The 23,256-nt window shown below is 48.5% G+C and overlaps 1 protein-coding gene across 3 annotated transcripts in view; it reads right to left on the bottom strand.

Moving 5' to 3' along the window:
* The window catches only part of zzz3 (zinc finger, ZZ-type containing 3), a 144,687-nt gene extending 122,634 nt beyond the window's left edge, over positions 1-22,053 (bottom strand). For 2 of the 3 annotated variants that reach the window (XM_070886540.1, XM_070886542.1), the window contains exon 1: positions 21,981-22,053. The gene's annotated coding sequence lies outside the window, so the exon portion shown is untranslated. The remainder of the gene's footprint in view (positions 1-21,980) is intronic. The other variant, XM_070886544.1, reaches the window with a different exon arrangement.
* Between the last annotated feature and the right edge of the window lie 1,203 nt (positions 22,054-23,256).

Genomic DNA, 23,256 nt, shown 5'->3' with positions numbered 1-23,256 from the left:
GGGCGAGGGGGCGAGAGCGAGGGGGGCGAGGGGGCGAGAGCGAGGGGGGCGAGGGGGCGAGAGCGAGGGGGGCGAGGGGGCGAGAGCGAGGGGGGCGAGGGGGCGAGAGCGAGGGGGGCGAGGGGGCGAGAGCGAGGGGGGCGAGGGGGCGAGAGCGAGGGGGGCGAGGGGGCGAGAGCGAGGGGGGCGAGGGGGCGAGAGCGAGGGGGGCGAGGGGGCGAGAGCGAGGGGGGCGAGGGGGCGAGAGCGAGGGGGGCGAGGGGGCGAGAGCGAGGGGGGCGAGGGGGCGAGAGCGAGGGGGGCGAGGGGGCGAGAGCGAGGGGGGCGAGGGGGCGAGAGCGAGGGGGGCGAGGGGGCGAGAGCGAGGGGGGCGAGGGGGCGAGAGCGAGGGGGGCGAGGGGGCGAGAGCGAGGGGGGCGAGGGGGCGAGGGGCGAGGGGAGCGAGGGGGGCGAGGGGGCGAGAGCGAGGGGGGCGAGGGGGCGAGAGCGAGGGGGGCGAGGGGGCGAGAGCGAGGGGGGCGAGGGGGCGAGAGCGAGGGGGGCGAGGGGGCGAGAGCGAGGGGGGCGAGGGGGCGAGAGCGAGGGGGGCGAGGGGGCGAGAGCGAGGGGGCGAGGGGGCGAGAGCGAGGGGGCGAGGGGGCGAGAGCGAGGGGGGCGAGGGGGCGAGAGCGAGGGGGGCGAGGGGGCGAGAGCGAGGGGGGCGAGGGGGCGAGAGCGAGGGGGGCGAGAGCGAGGGGGGCGAGGGGGCGAGAGCGAGGGGGCGAGGGGGCGAGAGCGAGGGGGGCGAGAGCGAGGGGGGCGAGAGCGAGGGGGGCGAGAGCGAGGGGGGCGAGGGGGGCGAGAGCGAGGGGGGCGAGGGGGCGAGAGCGAGGGGGGAGGAGGGGGCGAGGGGGCGAGAGCGAGGGGGGCGAGGGGGCGAGAGCGAGGGGGGCGAGGGGGCGAGAGCGAGGGGGGCGAGGGGGCGAGAGCGAGGGGGGCGAGGGGCGAGAGCGAGGGGGCGAGAGCGAGGGGGGCGAGGGGGCGAGAGCGAGGGGGCGAGAGCGAGGGGGGCGAGAGCGAGGGGGGCGAGAGCGAGGGGGGCGAGAGCGAGGGGGGCGAGGGGGCGAGGGCGAGGGGGGCGAGAGCGAGGGGGGCGAGAGCGAGGGGAGCGAGGGGGCGAGAGCGAGGGGGCGAGGGGGCGAGAGCGAGGGGGGCGAGGGGGCGAGAGCGAGGGGGGCGAGGGGGCGAGAGCGAGGGGGGCGAGGGGGCGAGAGCGAGGGGGGCGAGGGGGCGAGAGCGAGGGGGGCGAGGGGGCGAGAGCGAGGGGGGCGAGGGGGCGAGAGCGAGGGGGGCGAGAGCGAGGGGGGCGAGGGGGCGAGAGGGGCGAGGGGGCGAGGGCGAGGGGGGCGAGGGGGCGAGAGCGAGGGGGGCGAGGGGGCAAGAGCGAGGGGGGCGAGAGCGAGGGGGGCGAGGGGGCGAGGGCGAGAGCGAGGGGGCGAGAGCGAGGGGGGCGAGAGCGAGGGGGCGAGGGGGCGAGAGCGAGGGGGCGAGAGCGAGGGGGGCGAGAGCGAGGGGGGCGAGAGCGAGGGGGGCGAGGGGGCGAGAGCGAGGGGGCGAGAGCGAGGGGGGCGAGGGGGCGAGAGCGAGGGGGGCGAGGGCGAGGGGAGCGAGGGCGAGGGGAGCGAGGGGGGCGAGGGGGCGAGAGCGGCGAGGGGGCGAGAGCGAGGGGGGCAAGGGGGGCGAGGGGGGCGAGGGGGCGAGAGCGAGGGGGGCGAGGGGGCGAGAGCGAGGGGGGCGAGGGGGCGAGAGCGAGGGGGGCGAGAGCGAGGGGGGCGAGGGGGCGAGAGCGAGGGGGGCGAGGGGGCGAGAGCGAGGGGGGCGAGGGGGCGAGAGCGAGGGGGGCGAGGGGGCGAGAGCGAGGGGGGCGAGGGGGCGAGAGCGAGGGGGGGAGAGCGCGAGCGAGGGGGCAAGGGCGAGGGGGCGAGAGCGGCGAGGGGGCGAGAGCGAGGGGGGCGAGAGCGAGGGGGCAGGGGGGCGAGATGGAGGGAGACGAGGGGGCGAGAGAGGGAGAGGGGGCGAGAGGGGGCGAGAGGGAGGGTTCGAGGGGGACGGGAGACGAGGGGGCGAGAGGGAGGGAGACGAGGGGGCGGGTGGGGAAATTCAGGGATGGCGGAATCACATTCTTCCAAACTCCTTTACACCCACACCCAATTTCTCGGAAAGCTCCATGAGACTTCAGCTGGGGGAGGGATGCACTTGCGCTGGAGTGAGGGACTTTGGCTGGAACTTTTGTGGAGATCTATCCTCTGTGGCTTCTGAAGTCAAAATGGATCGAATTACAATTTGCAAAGTCAGTCAGAACTTGGGCTGGGCGGTTCCAGCCACCCATTCCAGAGAAACTTTAGCATGTGGCTTATCCTCTCAGGGGACCAATCAGCAATAGGTCATGTGATAATGGAGAGCCAATCAGAGACATGGCAGCCATTTTGGCAGCACAAATTAATGCATCCCAACTTCAAAGACGGTTTCACACGATCAGAAAAAAGCCACACCTCTCTGTCCCTGCATCCCCCTCCACCAACCCTTTGTATCTAATTCCATTCAAAAGCTCTCCTTCAGTTGTTCATGTGACACCCTCCGGTTTGAAGTCCCACCATTGGTTGCTTTTTGAACGGTAACACTCTCCATCAGCACCGGTTTCCGGTTCTCAAGGAGAAACTAAACCAAATCGTGGAAAGCAATTCCAGATCTTGACTTAACAATTTTAGATCTTAACCACCGCTCCCATTGCCTCTGGGACAGCAGGTGCTGGTATTGGAGGAGGTGTGGGCTGGTGCTTGGGTTGGGGATCCCTTATCAGTACACAGCCAGCGAGGTGGCCCGCACTCCTGGGGTGTACCCACCTTTCTTCCATGGGAGCCTACTCCACTTTACCAGATTTCCTATGCTCCCTTCTCCCTCTGCTGTAACCAGTTAAACAACACCTGGACCCATCTTTTGCTTCTATACTTTTCCCATTATCACCCCTTTTGCCTTGCACCATCATCACTTTTGTCATTTCATCACTCCTGCCTTCCACCCAACCACAGACCTCCCACTTTGTTCTTTCCCTCCCCACTTTTCCCTGGCTCTGTACTTGCTTAAAAGCTCCTGATCTCCAACATCCTCCAATTCTGATGAAAGGTCATCGATCTGAAAGGTTAATTCTTGTTTCTCTCACCACACGCGCTGACCTGCTCAGCATTTCCCAGCATTTTAGAATACATCACAGAAGGAGGCCATTTGGCCCATCGTGCCTGTGTCGGCTCTTTGAAAGAGCGATCCAATTAGTCCCGCTCTCTCCATAGCTCTTCAAACTAAGTGACCACTAGCAGGACATTCGAGGCCTGCCCTCTCCTGACCTTGCCACATCTACAAGTGATCTCAGGAGCAAGAATCCCAGGGCTGTTATTTTCTGGGGCTTTTTCCAGATCTTGACTAATCAGTCACTGTACACCAGCAGCTCTCCACTCAGCCTATCCAAACAGACTCCAACATGTGGCTGATTTTCCAAGCTTGCTTATTCTAGTGACATTTCTGAAATACCAAGCAACGGGAGGACTAAGATTGAGAGGTTGTGAAAGGAGGGTGTTCACTGCCCTTTCCTAAGCTACGCGCAAGTTATCTTAATGGCAATGAAAACTTAATTCTGGCAAACTTGAAATAAAATAATTTGTGGCTTATTCCTCATTCAGGGTCTTAGTTGTAGCCAAGAGTTTTAAAATAACGTTACAAGTATTACATTTGGAAACAACGTTCCTGTAAATCTATCACCCTGTTTATTGAAGTGTAGGGCTGATGTGTTTTGCTCAAAATGTTATCAATTTAAGTTTCATGAAGGTGGGGAGGTCGGGGTGGGAAGTGGGGAGGTCGGGGCAGGAAGTGGGGAGGGGGCGAGAAGAACAGATGCTGGACAGATACTGGTATGCGGCATAGTTCATTTAAAATGGAATCAAAGCTCTGCCTGTATCCTGAGCATTTAAAGCTGGGCACCCAAACTGCACAGGTTTTTGTTACTTGTTATGGTCTGGTTGTTACAGTCATAAAAATTTTAGAAATTTTGTTGCTTGTTGTAAAAAATGCTGTGGGTATTTTATTTCCCCAAAAAGTAGCATCGTCAGAAAGACACCAATTTAAGAGCTCCTCATGCAATCTGCACTCCGTGAGAAATCCAAATATAAGGAATGCCAGAGATGAGAAAAGGCCATTTCTCCAAAGCAGAGATATTAACTTTCCCACAGTAGCATCGAAGTGTATTGCAAGTAAATCCCATGCTTTTGCTTTATACCTTGTGATTGTTCCATGCATTTATCATCCTTGAGAAAACGTTCTCCGATACCTATTCTAAATTTACTTTCATTATATCCTGTTACTCCACTTTCCTGCCCTACTTTGAAGCAATAATCTTCCTCAACCTCATCTATACAATTGTCTATTATCGTTGAATAAAATGGATCGGTCCAGTTCACATCTTTGCTGAGGGTAAATTGGACTCAATTACTCCTGAAAATAGTTTAACCAACCAGATAGCTTTGTTGTTGGGAGTCGTCAATTGGATTGAGCACTCAGTCCTATTTAATACGGCAACGTCAAGTAGAACGTACATCCATCATGAAGTTGTCACCAGGTTTACTTATCGTATTGGAAATATTGTACTTTAAACCTTTAAAAGGATTGCATTTACTGTTGTACAATACACTTATTGTGAGATGCTCCTAATCCATCACCTCAAATTGTGCCCACCATTGCTCCAGTGTAATATATCTTACAATACTCTCTCCAAACACAACCGAAGTTCAGAAGGATAGAATCTGTAACTGCACTGCTGGGTATACAGTTCAGGTGTGCACACTCGTGGGGAAGGATTCTATACAAAACACCCAACACCCCTGAAGGCTCCATGAATATCCCCATCCTCAATGATGGAGGAGCCCAACATGTGAGTGCAAAAGACAAGGCTTTATAAAGCGTTTGCAATCATCTTCAGCCAGAAGTGCTGAGTGGATGATCCATATCAGTCTCCTCCTGAGGTCCCCACATCACTAATGCCAGTCTGCAGCCAATTCGATTCACTCCACAGGTATCAAGGAGTACTTAAGGAGGTGGCCTTGGAAATAGTGGATGCATTGACGTCATTTTCCAACATTCCATTGACTCTGGATCAGTTCCTATGGAGTGGAGGGTAGCCAATGTAACCCCACTTTTTAAAAAAGGAGGAAGAGAGATAACAGGGAATTATAGACCGGTCAGCCTGACATCGGTAGTGGGTAAAATGATGGAATCAATTATTAAGGATGTCATAGCAGTGCATTTGGAAAGAGGTGACATGATAGGTCCAAGTCAGCATGGATTTGTGAAAGGGAAATCATGTTTGACAAATCTTCTGGAATTTTTTGAGGATGTTTCCAGTAGAGTGGACAAGGGAGAACCAGTTGATGTGGTATATTTGGACTTTCAGAAGGCTTTCGACAAGGTCCCACACAAGAGATTAATGTGCAAAGTTAAAGCACATGGGATTGGGGGTAGTGTGCTGACATGGATTGAGAACTGGTTGTCAGACAGGAAGCAAAGAGTAGGAGTAAATGGGGACTTTTCAGAATGGCAGGCAGTGACTAGTGGGGTACCGCAAGGTTCTGTGCTGGGGCCCCAGCTGTTTACACTGTACATTAATGATTTAGACGAGGGGATTAAATGTAGTATCTCCAAATTTGCGGATGACACTAAGTTGGGTGGCAGTGTGAGCTGCGAGGAGGATGCTACGAGGCTGCAGAGTGACTTGAATAGGTTAGGTGAGTGGGCAAATGCATGGCAGATGAAGTATAATGTGGATAAATGTGAGGTTATCCACTTTGGTGGTAAAAACAGAGAGACAGACTATTATCTGAATGGTGACAGATTAGGAAAAGGGCAGGTGCAACGAGACCTGGGTGTCATGGTACATCAGTCATTGAAGGTTGGCATGCAGGTACAGCAGGTGGTTAAGAAAGCAAATGGCATGTTGGCCTTCATAGCGAGGGGATTTGAGTACAGGGGCAGGGAGGTGTTGCTACAGTTGTACAGGGCCTTGGTGAGGCCACACCTGGAGTATTGTGTACAGTTTTGGTCTCCTAACCTGAGGAAGGACATTCTTGCTATTGAGGGAGTGCAGCGAAGGTTCACCAGACTGATTCCCGGGATGGCGGGACTGACCTATCAAGAAAGACTGGATCAACTGGGCTTGTATTCACTGGAGTTCAGAAGAATGGGAGGGGACCTCATAGAAACGTTTAAAATTCTGATGGGTTTAGACAGGTTAGATGCAGGAAGAATGTTCCCAATGTTGGGGAAGTCCAGAACCAGGGGACACAGTCTAAGGATAAGGGGTAAGCCATTTAGGACCGAGATAAGGAGGAATTTCTTCACCCAGAGAGTGGTGAACCTGTGGAATTCTCTACCACAGAAAGTTGTTGAGGCCAATTCGCTAAATATATTCAAAAAGGAGTTAGATGAAGTCCTTACTACTAGAGGGATCAAGGGGTATGGTGAGAAAGCAGGAATGGGGTACTGAAGTTGCATGTTCAGCCATGAACTCATTGAATGGCGGTGCAGGCTAGAAGGGCCGAATGGCCTACTCCTGAACCTATTTTCTATGTTTCTATCAAGAAACGGCTGAGCGCACTGGATACAGCAAAGATTATGGGCCCCGATAACATCCCGGCAGCAGTGCTGAAGACTTGTGCTCCAGAACTAGTCGTTCCTCTAGCCAAGCTGTTCCAGTACAGCTACAACACTGGCATCTACCCAACAATGTGGAAAACAGATATGACCTGTCCACAAAAAGCAGGACAAAGCCAATCCGACCAATTACGCTCCATCAGTCTACACTCAATCATCAGCAAAGTGATGGAAGGTGTCATCAACAGTGCTATCAAGTAACACTTACTCACCAATAGCCTGCTCACTGAAGCTCAGTTTGGGTTCCGCCAGGTTCACTTGGCTCCAGACCTCATTACAGCCTTGGTCCAAACATGGCCAAAATGCGCTGAATTCCAGAGGGTAATGCCACTGAATGTCATGGGGAGGTGGCTCAATTTCCAGAGAATTCCTTGACATCAAGGCAGCATTTGACAGAGTGTGGCATCAAGGAGCCCTAGTAAAATTGATCTTAATGAGAACCAGGAAGAAAACTCTCCACTGGCTGAAGTCATATACAACACAAAGGAAGGTGGTGGTTGTTGGAGGTTAACCATCTCAGCCCAAGGATATCACTGCAGGAGTTCCTCTGGGCATTGTCCTAGGCTCAGCCATCTTCAACTGCTTCATCAATGACCTTTCCTCCATATGAAGGTCAGAAGTCAGGATGTTCACTGATGATTGCACTGTTCAGTTTCATTCACAGCTCCTCAGATAATGGAGCAGTCCATGCTTGCATGCAGCAAGACCTGGACAACATTCAGGCTTGGACTGATAAGTGGCAGGTAACATTCGCACCACGCAAGTGCCAGGCAATGACTATCTCCAACAAGAGAAAACCGAATCATCTCCCCTTGACATTCAATGGCATTACCATCATCGAATCTCCCACCATCAACATCCTGGGGGGTCACCATTGACCGGAAACTTAACTGGACCAGCCACATAAATACTGTGGCTGCAAGAGTAGGTCAGAGGCTGGGTATTCTGCGGCCAGTGACTCACCTGACTCCCCAACGCCTTTCCACCATCTACAAGCCGCAAGTCAGGAGTGTGATGGGATACTCTCCACTTGCCTGGATGAGTGCAGCTCCAACCACAAACAAGAAGCTCAACACCATAAAGCAGCCCGCTTGATTGGCACCCCATCCACCACCTTAAACATTGACTCTCTCCAACACCGGCGCACCATGACTGCAGTGTGTACCATCTGCAAGATGCACTACAGCAACCCGCCAAGGCTTGTTGACCAGCACCTCCCAAACCTGTGACCTCTACCACCTTGAAGGACAAGGGCAGCAGGTGAATGGGAACATCTCCAAGTTCCCCTCCAAGTCACACACCAACCTGACTTGGGAATATATCGCTGTTCCTTCATCGTCACTGGGTCAAAATCTTAACATTAGTTCAAGGCAGCAGCTCACCACCAACTTCTCTCGGGCAATTAGGGGTGGGCAATAAATGCTGCTCTAGCCAGCGACACCCAGATCCCATGAACGAATAAAAAACCAATGAAAATAAATCATATTTCGGGAAAGGAACCTTCAATGAACCAGTGACCGTTTCATAACCCATAAATCAGACAAAGTTTTATTTTAAATTGTAGCCATCTCACAACATATTCTGGTTTTCTTTCAACTTTTTCAAATTACTTGCTATTACTGAAAGCTATGTGGACAATCCATCCTCAAAAACTCTCTTAAATGCTGATTCACTCACAGAATTGAAATGCCCCTTTACATGCTCAATGAGATTTAGAAATTTACTCTGACAATTACTAATATTTGTAAACCATATTGCACTATTTAATTGCTTACAGAGCTAAAATTTAGCAATATTCCTGCATTAAATCAAACTGGAAGATGTAACCAAGCTGGAATTTCGCTACTTGCACACTCATCATCAGCCTCATAAGCAATCCCTCGAAATCGAGGAAGGACTTGCTTCCACTTTAAAAGTGAATTCTTAGGTGGCTGAACAATCCAATACGGGAATTACAGTCCCTGAGACAGGTGGGATAGACAGTCGTTGCAGGAAAGGGGGGGTGGGACTGGTTTGCTGCACGCTCCTTCCGTTGCCTGCAATTGTTTTCTGCATGCTCTCGGCGACGAGACTCGAGACACTCAGTGCCCTCCCGGATGCTCTTCCTCCACTTAGGGCGGTCTTTGGGCCAGGGACTCCCAGGTGTCGGTGGGAATGTTGCATTTTATCAAGGAGGCTTTGAGGGTGTCCTTGAAACATTTCCTCTGCCCACCTGGGGCTCGCTTTCCGTGTAGGAGTTCCGAGTAGAGCGCTTGCTTTGGGAGTCTTGTGTCAGGCATGTGAACAATGTGGCTCGCCCAACGGAGCTGGTCAAGCTTGGTCGGTGCTTCGATGCTGGGGATGTTGGCCTGAGCGAGGATTCTAACGTTGGTGCGTCTGTCCTCCCAGGGGATTTGCAGGATCTGGCGGAGACATCGTTGGTGGTATTTCCACAGCGATTTGAGGTGTCTACTGTATATGGTCCACTTCTCTGAGCCATACAGAAAGGCGGGTATCACTACAGCCTTGTAGACCATGAGTTTGGTGGCAGATTTGAGAGCCTGATCTACGAACACTCTCTTCCTCAGGCGGCGCTGGCGCACTGGAGGCGGTGTTGAACCTTGTCGGCAATGTCTGCCCTTGCTGATAATAGGCTCCCGAGGTATGGAAAGTGGTCCACGTTGTCCAGGGCCGCGCCGTGGATCTTGATGACTGGGGGGCAGTGATGTGTGGCGGGGTTAGGTTGTCTTACGCACTGCAGGATAAATGAGCTGCACGATCAAATTTGGGACTGTGGTCTTCTGCCTTCCTTCAATGCTCGCCATCAGCCATAACCGTAATCTTCATCCGAAAGCCCCAAAACTCCTTTATTCATAACTACCATCAGTCAAAGCATCAATCCAGATACAACAATTGGCCTTAAAAACCCCTGGGCTGATGAAAGGAATAAAATAGGCAGAGTTCCCAATAGCTCTTGCTGGAAAGTGCATGTGTGCAAACTTTGGATGGAGGCTGGGTTAAACTCATCGATGATGCCATGCATAGTCAGATGGCCAGATTCTGGCATAACACACGAAGAGTGGGCACTTCGCGAGGTGCTAGAGAACTGTACCCCAATGTCATGGCCTTCAAGAGTGGAAATAAGTGCAAAAGAAATTACTGCAGGATTGTTGACCCAATTCATATTTTACAAATTGCATTTTTATAGTGCCCTTAACATAGTAAAACATCCCACCGCGCTTCAAGAGTGTTATCAGACAAAATCTGACACCCAGCTACATAAGGACATATTAGGACAGGTGACCAAAAGCTTGGTCTAAGTGGTAGGTCTTGAAAGGAGGAGAGAGAGTTGGAGAGGTTTAAAAGGGAATGCCAGAGCTATGGGCCAAGGCAGCTGAAGGCACGGCCGCCAATGAGATGCACAAGAGGCCAGAATTGTAGGCCTGGATGAGATTGCAAAGATAGGGCGATGCCATTTAACTATTTGAACACAGGGACATGAATTTTATATTTGAGGCTATACTGGACAGGGAGGCAACGTAGGTCAGCAAGCACATGGGTGATGGGTGAATGGGACTTCTTGTGAGTTAGGATACAGGCAGCAGAGCTTTGGATGAACTGGCACTTACGAAGATTTGAAGATAAGAAGTTGGCCGGAGAGCAGTGGAATAATTGAGGCTGGAGGTATCAAAATAATCCTGATTGCAGTTGTGTGGGGCGGACTCGTTGGGCTGGGTGCTCTTTACCTTTCCGCCATTGATCATTGTTCATAGGTTTATATGAAATCTTTAGGGCTGCTGACCGAGGGCCATGTGGCTTTTTGTCGGCCGGCGCAGACACTATGGGCTAAAACGGCCTCCTTCTGCGCTATAAATTTCTATGTTTCTATGATCTGTCAGAAGGATCCAAGGCAGAATATAACTTTGTAATCACATTGCGAAGTTTCCGAACCTCATCCAGTTGCTCAGGTTGGAGGCTCGAAACCTCTCCACAACATTGAGGAGAAAACACAACAACAAAAAAGATAGCTGTTGCAAATTTTTTTATGCCACATTTTAAATCAGGTTCATCTTCTTGTCTTTTAAAACATTATCGGGGCAAGAAGAGTCCCAGGCTCAATTCCTGGTCTGTGCCGAATTACATCATTGTACTGTAATGGGCAACAGCAGGAGCACTGCAAATTGGACTCGAGTGTCCATGGGAGAGACAGCAGGGATAAAAGTGTGGGCTCGACAGGAAAGGAAATAAAAGTGGGGGCTCCCATCCAGTGACTCTTCTCACTCTACACCAGCCCCCCCCGCCCACCCCTGGAAAGAGAGTGCATGCAAGGAAGATATCTCGGGCTCGGTTGCGATGCCTCCATGTTTTAATAGCTTCCCCAATTGTGGTCGAGGCTCACATATGAAGAATGGTCACCTGGGCAAAGAACCAGATGACAGCTGCTGGCATCTGTGGGAACACACTTTAGCTTGACACAGGCATTCAGCAAATACACAGAGATGCCTAGAGCAAAATCACCTTCAATTTCATCCTCACTCTCCCTCCCCCAACATAGGATTCGATAGGAGCAATGGCAGACAAATAAGTGTATCAAGGCATGGATCAAAGATGGTAAGTGGACCAGAGTTACACATCAGCCATGATCTAATTAAATGGCAGAACAGGCTCGAAGGAGTTGAATTTTAAAGAACTGCTATGTTCCAAATAGCTTGTGGATCCCGCTACAACTCTTGGTGCCAATACCATTACATGCTCGCCCAAGAAATGTTGCTAGGCAGGATATATTAACAATTAATCTTACTTCTCTTGGTCACCCCTCCCTCCACCATCACACTTCATTTCAAGCAGAGTGCACCAAAAACTGCAGAACTCTAGATCAGTCAAAACATCTGGCAAACATATCCTTTGCCTACTTTGCAGAGAATTGAAACCCTGTAAGTTTTACTAGTGTATGTGTCATTTCCATAACAGAACCAAAGAGGTTTACAGCACAGAAGGAGGCCAATCAGTCCATCATGTTTGTGCCAGCTCTTTGCAACAGCTAGCAAAAACACTCTCCCCCCTGCTTTCTGCCCACGGCCCTGTATTTTTTTTTGTTTCAAATATTGATCTGTTCTTCTCTTGAACTATGCAGTAAGCACTAGATATGCTTAGGATAATGACACTAATACGATTTAGGAAAAACTGCACACAAGCAAATACTCGTATTCAACAAGTTTGTTGCTTGATACTTGGAATTCATTCATCCATTCATTAAATTTCTCCCATCACTGCCCACAAATGCCAAACTTGTAACCACCAGAACCCAGCTGGTTAAGACAGAGAGTAGTTAAGCCACGGCAACTAGAAACGTTCTTTCCCTACATTACAACAGCGATTTTACCACAATAATACTTTATTGGCTGCAAAGCACTTTTGGACGTCCTGAGGTCATTAAATGCGATATATAAAGGCAAATTCTTTCTTAAAGTTCCTTCCCCAATATGTGCTGAGTGAGCTGATCTCAGCCAGGAGAAGCGGTACACATGCTACAATTGGCCATGGTACCTCTGGATTAGGTTGGGAGAAGGAAAAAAACAGCTAATATCACCACACTTCATCACTAACCAATAGCCTGTGCCTGACGTCCACATGTGCGGATGTTGGTGTGGAGACAGGTTTGGAATCAGCTGGGTTCCCCTCCCAGACACAGCTCACGACACACATCCTCACAGAATAGTACAGCACAGGAGACCACTTGGCCCATCAAATTTGCACGGCTCATTCGAACAGCAATCCAGTTAGTCCCGCTCCCTAGCTCTTTCCCCCAATCGTGTTTGACAAATCTTCCAGAATTTTTTGAGGATGTAACTAGTAGAGTGGATGTGGTGTATTTGGACTTTCAAAAGGCTTTTGACAAGGTCCCACACAAGAGATTAGTGTGCAAAATTAAATCACATGATATTGGGGGTAATGTATTGACGTGGATAGAGAACTGGTTGCCAGACAGGAAGCAAAGAGTAGGAATAAATGGGTCCTTTTCAGAATGGCAGGCTGTGACTAGTGGGGTACCGCAAGATTCAGTGCTGGGACCCCAGCTATTTACAATATATATCAATAATTTAGATGAAGGAATTGAGAGTAATATCTCCAAGTTTGCAGATGACACTAAGCTGGGTGGCGGTGTGAACTGTGAGGAGGGTGCGAAGAGGCTGCAGGGTGACTTGGACAGGTTAGGTGAGTGGGCAAATGCATGGCAGATGCAGTATAATGTGGATAAATGTGAGGTTATCCACTTTGGTGGCAAAAACAGGAAGACAGAATATCTGAATGGTGACAGATTAGGAAAAGGAAAGGTGCAACGAGACCTGGATGTCATGGTACATCAGTCATTGAAGTTTGGCATGCAGGTATAGCAGGCGGTGAAGGCGGCAAATGGCATGTTGGCCTTCATAGCTAGAGGATTTGAGTATAGGAGCAGGGAGGTCTTACTGCAGTTGCACAGAGCCTTGGTGAGGCCACACCTGGAATAGTGTGTTCAGTTTTGGTCTCCTAATCTGAGGAAGGATGTTCTTGCTATTGAGGGAGTACAGCGAAGGTTCACCAGATTGATTCCCGGGATGGCAGGACTGACATATGAGGAGAGACTGGATCAACTGGGCTTGTACCCACTGGAGTTTAGAAGAATGAGAGGGGATCTCATAGAAACATATAAAATTCTGACGGGATTGGACAGGTTAGAGGCAGGAAGAATGTTCCCAATGATGGGGAATTCCAGAACCAGGGGTCACAGTTTAAGAATAAGGGGTAAGCCATTTAGGGCCGAGATGAGGAGAAACTTCTTCGCTCAGAGAGTGGATAAACAGTGGAATTCTCTACCGCAGGAAGTTGTTGACGCCAGTTCGTTAGATATATTCAAAAGGGAGTTAGATATGGCCCTTACAGCCAAAGGGATCAAGGGATATGGAGAGAGAGACAGCAGCAAGGGGTACTGAGGTTGAATGATCAGCCATGATCTTAATGAATGGCGGTGCAGGCTCGAAGGGCCTAATTTCTATCTTCAATTTTTTCTCCTTCAAATATTTATCCAATTCACTTTTGAAGGCTACCACTGAATCTCTTTCCACCACCCTATCAGGCAATGCATTCCAAATCCTAACCACTCATTGCATAAAAGAGCTTTCCCTCATGTCGCCTCTGGTTCTTTTGCCAATCACATTAAATCTGTGTCCTGTGGTTAGCGACATTTAATACCTGTCACATAAACTACTGAAATTCTGAGGGTACATTTCGGAATGCACGCTGGCGGCAGGGCAGGTGAGACCCCAGTTGCACCAAGACATTTAGCCCAGCTGCCCAGGCTTATGCATAAAGAATGGCCACTGGAGCAAAGCAACAGAGAGAAACCGCCGGAGCTGTACCCCAGAGAAGAGAATATTAGCAGGAAAAGACAACTATATGACAGTCTGTAGAAACAATGGAGTTTTTGAGGATTCATTTTCATCCATCTCCTGAGAATCATAAAAATGTGCATACTTTGCTACAGACAGTACAGTAATATCATCTCCACCCCCCGCAACTCCTGTGCTTTTTGACAAGACGTATGCAGAAAACACAACCGTCATGAGATGTGAAACCTGTCGAATCTAAGAATCAAACTGAACAACAATTCTCTTCAGAGATTTGGTTCAGTCAGGCCCAAATTCAGCATTTCAAAATGAAATTACAGATAATTTAAGATGCACAGAAAATTAGCGCCACGCCAAATAATCTAATGCAAATCATAGAAATTTACAGTGCAGAAGGAGGCCATTCAGCCCATCATGTCTGTGCCAGCCAAAAAAGAGCTAGCCAGCCACTTTCCAGCTCTTGGTCCATAGCCTTGCAGTTTATGGCACCTCAAGTGCACATCCCAGTACTTTTAAATGTGATGAGGGTTTCTGACTCTACCACCCTTTTAGGCAGTGAGTTCCAGACCCCCACCACCCTCTGAGTAAAAAAAAAAGTCCTCAACTCCTCTCTAATCTTTCTATCAATTACTTTCAATCTATGCCCCCTGGTTATTGACCTCTCTGCTAAGAAACACCCTCAAAGCCTCCTTGAAAAAGTGCATCACCACCACCGACACCTGGGAATCCCTGGCCCAAGACCGCTCAAAGAGGAGTAGTAGTATCCGGGAAGGCGCCAAACACCTCGAGTCTCTTTGCCGGGAGCAAGCGGAAGCCAAGCGCAAACAGCGGATGGAGCGCACTTCAACCCAGGCACCCCACCTACCTGTCCCTTCAACTACTGCCTGTCCCACCTGTGACAAGAGATTGTATGTCCCGTGTTGGACTTATCAGTCACCCGAGAACTCACTTTTAGTGTGGAAGCAAGTCACACTCGACTCCGAGGGACTGCATAAGAGAGAGAGATGGGAAATAGTTCCTTCCTATCCACTCTATCTAGGCCCCTCATAATTTTATACACCTCAATTAAGTCTCTCTTCAGCCTCCTTTGTTCCAAAGAAAACCCCAACCTATCCAATCTTTCCTCATAGCTAAAATTTTCCAGTCCTGGCAACATCCTCATAAATCTCTTCTGTACCCTCTCTAGTGTAATCACATGTTTCCTGTAATGTGGTGACCAGAAGTGTACACAGTGGCCACAACTGGTTAATAACAAAGGTAGCCAAGACAAAATGTGCACGGGACTGTATGCCAGTGTGATTCTGTCGTCCACATCCTATTCTACAGAAGATGGATGAGCGCTTCTTTTTGCCACAAAAACTTCATTGTATTATCACAAATATTTCAGTAAAGCATAATGGTGGGTGTGTGAAATGCTTATACTACGTTCACTTGAGCTGTGGAAAAACACACAGCAAGACAATTATAGATTTTCTCTTCCAAAGCTCAGGCCGTGTCTGAGAACATTTAACACTAGGATAAAGTTCTGGTGGTTATAGCTCAGTCAACAGCGGTGGGAGCTATTTAAGGTGGAATCAGTGACATCACACAAAATTAAAACATACCGACTTAGTCTGGAGTCTCCCAAGGATCTATCCTTGGCCCCCTCCTATTTCTACATGCTGCCCCTTGAAGAGTTCATCTGAAAACTCAGCAGGTTCCACATGTACGCTGATGAAACCTAGCTCTACCTCACCACCGCCTCTCAGGACCCCTCCACCGCCTCTGATTTGTCACAATGCATGTCCGACATCAGTACTCGATGAGGAGAAATTTCCTCCAATGAAACCTTGGAAAACCAAAGCCATTGTCTTTGATTCCTGCCACAAACGCCGTTCCCTAGCCACCGACTCCATCGCTCTCCCTGGCCACTATCTGTGGGTGAAATAAACTGTTCTCAAACATGACGTCCTTTTTGACTCAGAGCTGAATTTTTGATCCCATATCCTCTCCACCACCAAGACCTCCGTAACAGCACCCATCACCGCCCCTGCCTCAGCTCACCTGCTGCTGAAACCCTCACCCATGCCTTGTGTTATCTCTAGATTCGATTATTCCAATGCTCTCCTGGCCGGCCTCCCACCTTGCACCTTTTGTAAATTTGAGCTCATCCAAAACTCTACTGTCCATATCCTAACTCAGACCAAGTCCAGTTACCTATCACCCCTGTGCTCACTGGGCTACATTGGCTCTTGGTCGGGCAACGTCTTAATTTTTAAACCATACGAATCAGAGAATGGATACAGCACGGAAGGCGGCCATTCGGCCCGTACCGGCTCTCTGCAAAAGCACTGCAGCTACTCCCTGTAGCCCTGCAATTTATTTTCCTTCAGGTACTTATCCAACTCCCTCTTGAAAGCCGTGATTGAGTCTGCCTCCACCACCCTTTCAGGCAGTGCATTCCAGATCCTAACCACTCGCTACATAAAAAGCTATTTCTTATGTCACCTGTGGTTCTTTTGCCAATCACCTTAAATCTGTGTTCTCTGGTTCTCGACCCTTCTGCCAATGGGAACAGTTTCCCTCGGTCTAGACCCCTCATTATTTTGAACACCTCTATCAAATCTCTTCTCAATCATCTCTGCTCTGAGAACAACCTCAGCTTCTCCAGTCTATCCATGTAACTGAAGTCCCTCATCCCTGGAATTATTTTCATAAATCTTTTCTGCACCCTCTCTAAGGCCTTCATATCCTTCCTTACAAAGGCCTTTCACACTGTCAACTGCGAGGGACTATGGAGCGTCCTCCTCCGTTTCGGCTGCCCCCAAAAGTTTGTCACCATCTTTCGTCTGCTCCACCATGACATGCAAGACGTGATCCTGACCAACGGATCCATCACAGACCCAATCCACATCCGGACCGGGGTCCTCTTCTCGATCTTCCTCACTGCAATGCTCCACCTCACACTCAACAAGCTCCCCGCTGGAGCTGAACTAAACTACAGAACCAGTGGGAACCTGTTCAACCTTCGTCGTCTCCAGGCCAGATCTAAGACCTTCTCAACCTCTGCCGTCGAACTACAGTACGCGGACGACGTTTGCGCCTACGCACAGAGAGTGAACTCCAAGTCATAGTCAACATCTTCACTGAGGCATACAAAAGCATGGGCCGTACACTAAACATCCGTAAAACAAAGGTCCTCCACCAACCTGACCCGGCCACACAGCACTGCCCCCCAGTCATCAAGATCCACGGCATGGCACTGAACAACGTGGACCACTTTCCATACCTCGGGAGCCGATTATCAGCAAGGGCAGACATCGACAACGAGGTTCAACACTGCCTCCAGTGCACCAGCGCAGCCTTCGGCCGCCTGAGGAAAAGAGTGTTCGAAGATCAGGCCCTCAAATCTACCACCAAGCTTATGGTCTACAGGGCTGTAGTGATATCCGCCCTCCTGTATGGCTCAGAGACGTGGACCATATACAGTAGACAACTCAAATCGTTGGGGAAATACCACCAACGATGTCTCCGCAAGATCCTACAAATCCCCCGGCAGGAAAGACACACCAACGTTAGAGTCCTCGAGCAGGCCAACATCCCCAGCATCGAAGCACTGACTCAGCTCAACCAGCTCCGTTGGGCGGGCCACATTGTTCGCATGCCTGACACAAGACTCCCAAAGCAAGTGCTCTATTCGGAATTCCTACACGCCAAACGAGCCCAAGGTGGGCAGAGGAAACGTTTCAAGGACACCCTCAAAGCCTCCTTGATAAAATGTAACATCCCCACCGACACCTGGGAATCCCTGGCCAAAGACCGCCCTAAGTGGAGGAAGTGCATCCGGGAGGGCACTGAGCACCTCGAGTCTCGTCGCCGAGAGCACGCAGAAATCAAGCACAGGCAGCGGAAGGAGCGTGCGGCAAACCAGTCCCACCCACCCTTTCCTTCAACAACTGTCTGCCCCACCTGTGACAGGGGCTGTAATTCCCATATTGGACTGTTCAGTCACCTAAGAACTCACTTTTAGAGTGGAAGCAAGTCTTCCTCGATTTCGAGGGACTGCCGATGATGATGATGATGATGAAAGTGCAGTGCCCAGAATTGGACATAATACTCCAGTTGAGACCGAACCAGTGTTTCATAAAGGTTCATCATAATTTCCACGCTTTTGTATTCTATACCTCTATTTATGAAGCCCAGGATCCCATAAACCTTTATAACTGCTTTCTCAACCTGCCCTGCTACCTTCAATGATTTATGCACATATACCCCTAGGTCTCTGTTCATTCACCCCCTTTAGGATTGTACCCTTTAGTTTATATTTCCTCTCATTCTTTCTACCAAAATGTATCACTTCACTCTTTTCTGCATTGAATTTCATCCGCCACGTGTCCACCCATTCCACCAGCCTGTCTATATCCTCTTGAAGTCTATCACGATCCTCCAGACTCTACTTCCAAGTTTTGTGTCATCTGCAAATTTTGAAATTGTGCCCTGTGCACCCACATCCAAATCATTAATATATATCAAGAAAAGCAGTGGTCCTTGTTTTCAAATCCCTCCATGACCTCACCCCTCCCCATCTCTGTGACCTTCTCCAACCCTACAACCAATTTTCCCGTTAAGTCGTGTGGCCGTGCTGCTGTTTTGAGGTCCCATATAGGTCATTCACCAGCTTTTGTATGGGAAAACCGCACATATGCGGAAATTTAAATGGACCACGCACCGGAAAAACAATAAGAGGGAATATTGCCTACAACCCTCCGAGATCTAATTCTGGCCTCTGATTTTCTTCGCTCCTCCATTGGCAGCTGTGCCTTCAGCTGCCTAGGCCCTAAGCTCTGGAATTCTCTCCCTAAACTTCTCTCTTCTCCTTTAAGACCCGTGTTAAAACCTACCCCTTTGGCCAAGCTTTTGGTCGCCTGTCCTAATATCTCCTTACGTGGCTCGGTGTCAAATTTTGTTTGATAATTGCTCCTGGGAAGCGTCTTGAAGTGTTTTACTACATTCAAGGCACTATACAATTGCAAGTTGTTGTTAATGCAGATTTTAATAGTTCCAATGCACTGCAAATATGATAGAGATAACAAAGCAAAATGAAATGCTTCAAATCTAAATAGAAACACAATACCCTGGAAATTCGTAGCATCTATCAGCTCCTAAATTGAGACGGATTAAATTTGGGCAAGGACCTTCTCCCATCCGAAACAATCGCAGACCTATTGCATAGTTCCAGTCTTTTCTTGCTACAAATAAACTCCTGACCACCATGGTTTTCACCTAGGTAACCAACATATACTCGAGCCATAAAATGTAACCCAACCATGCAAATTCAGACAGTACAGCTTTACTGAGTAACACTAGAAACACACTTTTAACTGCAAAGTTATGACAAGTTTCACGTTTCAGAATAGAATAGAATTGATCATCCAAATCCGTGGTTGGAACAGTACCAAGGTTCAAGCCAGATGTCCAAAGTTTTTGTGTCTTCTTGGGCTGCATAGGTGTGTACATGGATCCTAGGAGCCACATATATAGTTTGAATCCACAATCCCACAGCTTGTATGGATCACAAGTTTCTGATACTAACAGATCTTGAAGCACTTGCTTAGAATTCATTGGTCAATGAGGAAACATCACTAACTTCCAGGTCCACAAAATTCAAACTCAACAAAATAAAATGTGCACAAACAAAGATGAGTTGCCTGTATTTTTAGGGCTAGACTGCCAGGGCTCAGGGTTCCTAGCTTGGACAACCCTGATCGAGACATTTACAGACTCAGGAACAGAACAGAATTAATGAAAACAGCATGAACAAAAACGATCAGTTACCCAAGATAGTTATCTGCAGTATTATTTGGATACATAGTGTATCATCCCGAAAATGAAGTAGTCACAAGTGATACTGTTACTGAAGTAGCAGGAAAGATGACGTTACAATCAGATTTAAACCCTTCATTTTCATAATGTGAAAAAAAACGCGATTTGATTATGCTACTCGGTATTTTTAGACGCTGCTGAACTCATGGCCCAACCGAGTGCCTCGTCCACACACGTGGAAACTTCCACCTGTCTCAGACACACAAAAAACGACTGTTCAGAGATGTTTCCGATTGCAAACTGACCTCAAAATGACCAATTTCCCAACATGTGCGAGGGACTGATTCGCTACCCCGCTCAGCTGCACCCCCTACACACACACACACACAGACAAAAACATTAACAAGTGCCAGAGAGACTTTAAAAAAAAACAAACGTAACCTTCCCTGGGAGCAGGAGCAGGAGCTGCATCTGCCGAACCTGCACTCAGCACACGTGTTCCGCATATTTATCACCAAATAAAACGGGTTCCTTCACCATAAAGTGCACACAAAGCAGAGCAGCGAGACGCACTGATCACTCAATCTACTGCAAGTAGAATGAATGCACCAGCTGGATACTCCAAGTGGAAAGGGAAGTTCCACACACGCATTTTATATATATATATATATATACACACACATACTTTTCAGATTTTAATACGCGTGTGTATGTGTATATATTTGTTTAATCTATCTGTATATATTATAATATAGTATGTTTATAATATACAATCAGATTATGATATACATGTGTATTCTCTCTCACACGTGTGTGTATATATATATATATATAAAAAACACACAACTATAGGTAATCATTTGAAATGTGGCTGTTTCCTGAAATAATAAAGTGAACTGAAATCCCACTGAGGGAAGTGCTTAAAATATGCAGAAGCAGCCCCAGTAAAAGGCAAAGAAGCAGATTTCAGTGACAGGGGGGAACTTTATTCTCTCCCTCGGGGGTCTCTTGTTTTTTTTGGAAGAGAGAATGGGAAAGGAAACTTGTGGCTGTTGTGAAAATGATATTAAAAGTGACCCTGGCGAGGTGGGCAGACATATATATCCCTCTTGGAAGTGGCTGAGGAAAAGTTTGGCGAATGGGCTGGGGCCGGGGGCGGTGTAATCTTGCAGTGGAGGAGGGGTGGGGGCGAGAGGCTGGCTAGAGGGCCATTCGCCGTGTTGTGTTGTGTGTTTTAATGCGCTGTTTGTTCCTTCCTCCAGACACCCCCCCCCCCCCCTTCCCCCTTCCTCCTACCAACAGGAGAGAGGCGCGAGTAGGCCTCTCGGAGCCACGGGGCAATCCCCGGCCTCGCCTGATACCACCAACCCTTCCAAATCCCCTTGCGTCTCAGAAGTCGGGCTTGGGAAGAGAAACCTCTCACCCACCACCCCCCCCCAAAAAAAAAAATCACAATAACTGGGAGAAAACCAAATTGTGAAGGGAATTTTAAAAAATGGAGGAGGAGGAGGCGGTGGGGTAGCAGCAATAAATAATAAAATACCAGCACCTCCTCCTCCAGCAGACTTTTACTGAGGGGAGAGAAGAGAGGAGAGAGAGAGAAAAAAAAAAAGCCTCCTGCAGTTTAATTGAAACCATTTGCTGAAAGAAGGGCCATTATTATCCTGGTCGTGTCTCGGAAGAGGGGGATTGGTTTTATATTTTTTTTTATTTAGGGAAACCCGCCCGCCCGCGCGAGAGCCAGCGAGCCGCTGATTGAGGCGGGCGGGAGGGAAGGGCCCGCCCGCGCCGAGCTGTCTGGGCCGGGCGGCGGCCGATTGAAGCAGCGTGAGGCTCTGGCTGTGCCTCCCCACCCCCCTCTCTCTCACACACTGTCTCCCCGCCGCCCGGCTCCCTTTCCCAGGCTTTGTTCTTTCCGTGTCGGGGCTTTTCATATTTCGGTGTGGCACATATCTCGGATTCCAACTCCTCCTCCCTCCCTCCCTCTCTCTCTCTCTCTCTCCTTCTCTCTCTCTCTCTCCTTCTTTCCTCTCTGCCGAGGGGAGACGCCGCCATGGCGGCGCCCCCCTTGCACCTTACCTCACTTCCGCAATGTTTTGCAGCGCGCCTGGCCGCCATCTTGGCCCTGGCCATGCAGCCTCCCAGAATCCATTGGGGCGGCCTGGCCCGGCTCAGCTCGGCTCGGCTCAGCTCAGCACCTGCAGTGCAACACAGAGAGAGAGAGAGAGGGGCCAGGGTGAATGAACACTCACTGTCAGGGCACTGCATGCATTTCACATCTCACCCCACCCACAAATAAACATTCTGGTTTTTTTTAAATATTGACCCCCCCCCCCAAAATAAACAATAGACATATTCAAAATATATTAATAACATGATTTTCCCCAATTAAACAATATATATTTAAACTGTGTATATTAAAAATTAGTTATTAATAATATGAATTCCCACCAATTAAATATATTAAGAAAGCTAAAATCCTATTTAATTTGCTTTAATTGCTGATTTTTCTGATTTTTAAACTTCGTTTATAAATTATTGTATATATTATTTAATTTTGTTTAATTATAATTAATCTTTATTATACTGATTTTCATATTGTATACTCCTTATTCTATTATTTACAATGTAATTTGAATTTCTTTTTTAGTTTTTCCGCCTGCGTCACATTTTGGCTGCCGCTTCAGACCCGAGTCTTTTATCTCTTTTACGCTTCTCCTGCTTTTTCTCTCTTTCCTTCCCTTGTCAATATCTAACATGTTGTAAGACTGTTGTGAAACGCCTTGGGACATTTTAGTACGTTAAAGGCGCTAGTTATTATTAATAAAATATATTGACATGAATTCCCCCAAATAACCAATATATATATATGTTATTATTAATAACAAATTCCCCCAATAAACAATATATATATTTAAATATATATACACACAAATATATGTATTAACAACATGAATTCCCAACCAAATAAACAATATACATGTTTTTTTAATATATTAAAAATATAAGTTATTATTAATAACATGATTTCCCCAGTAAATAATATATATATATAATTAAATCTAAGTATATATAAAATATGAAAATTAATAACAGGAATTCCCACAAATAAACATATATCATTTAAATATATATATAAAATATATTACATTAATTCCCCTTAAACAATATATATATAAATAAATTATTCATAACATTAATTTAATTGTGCTTTGAAAATAACAGTAAACCCATAATTATTAAAAATGGACTCCTTTCCAGTTTAAAATGTTCTGATCTTAAACTTGCTCATTCATTTTGGTTTAAAATATTACTATATCACTATAATTGTTTTTTTTAATAAAAGTGTCTTACT

The sequence above is a fragment of the Pristiophorus japonicus genome, chromosome 8 (genome assembly GCF_044704955.1).
Source record: "Pristiophorus japonicus isolate sPriJap1 chromosome 8, sPriJap1.hap1, whole genome shotgun sequence".
Lineage (NCBI taxonomy): Eukaryota > Metazoa > Chordata > Chondrichthyes > Pristiophoridae > Pristiophorus > Pristiophorus japonicus.
This window is presented reverse-complemented; position numbering and strand designations above follow the sequence as displayed.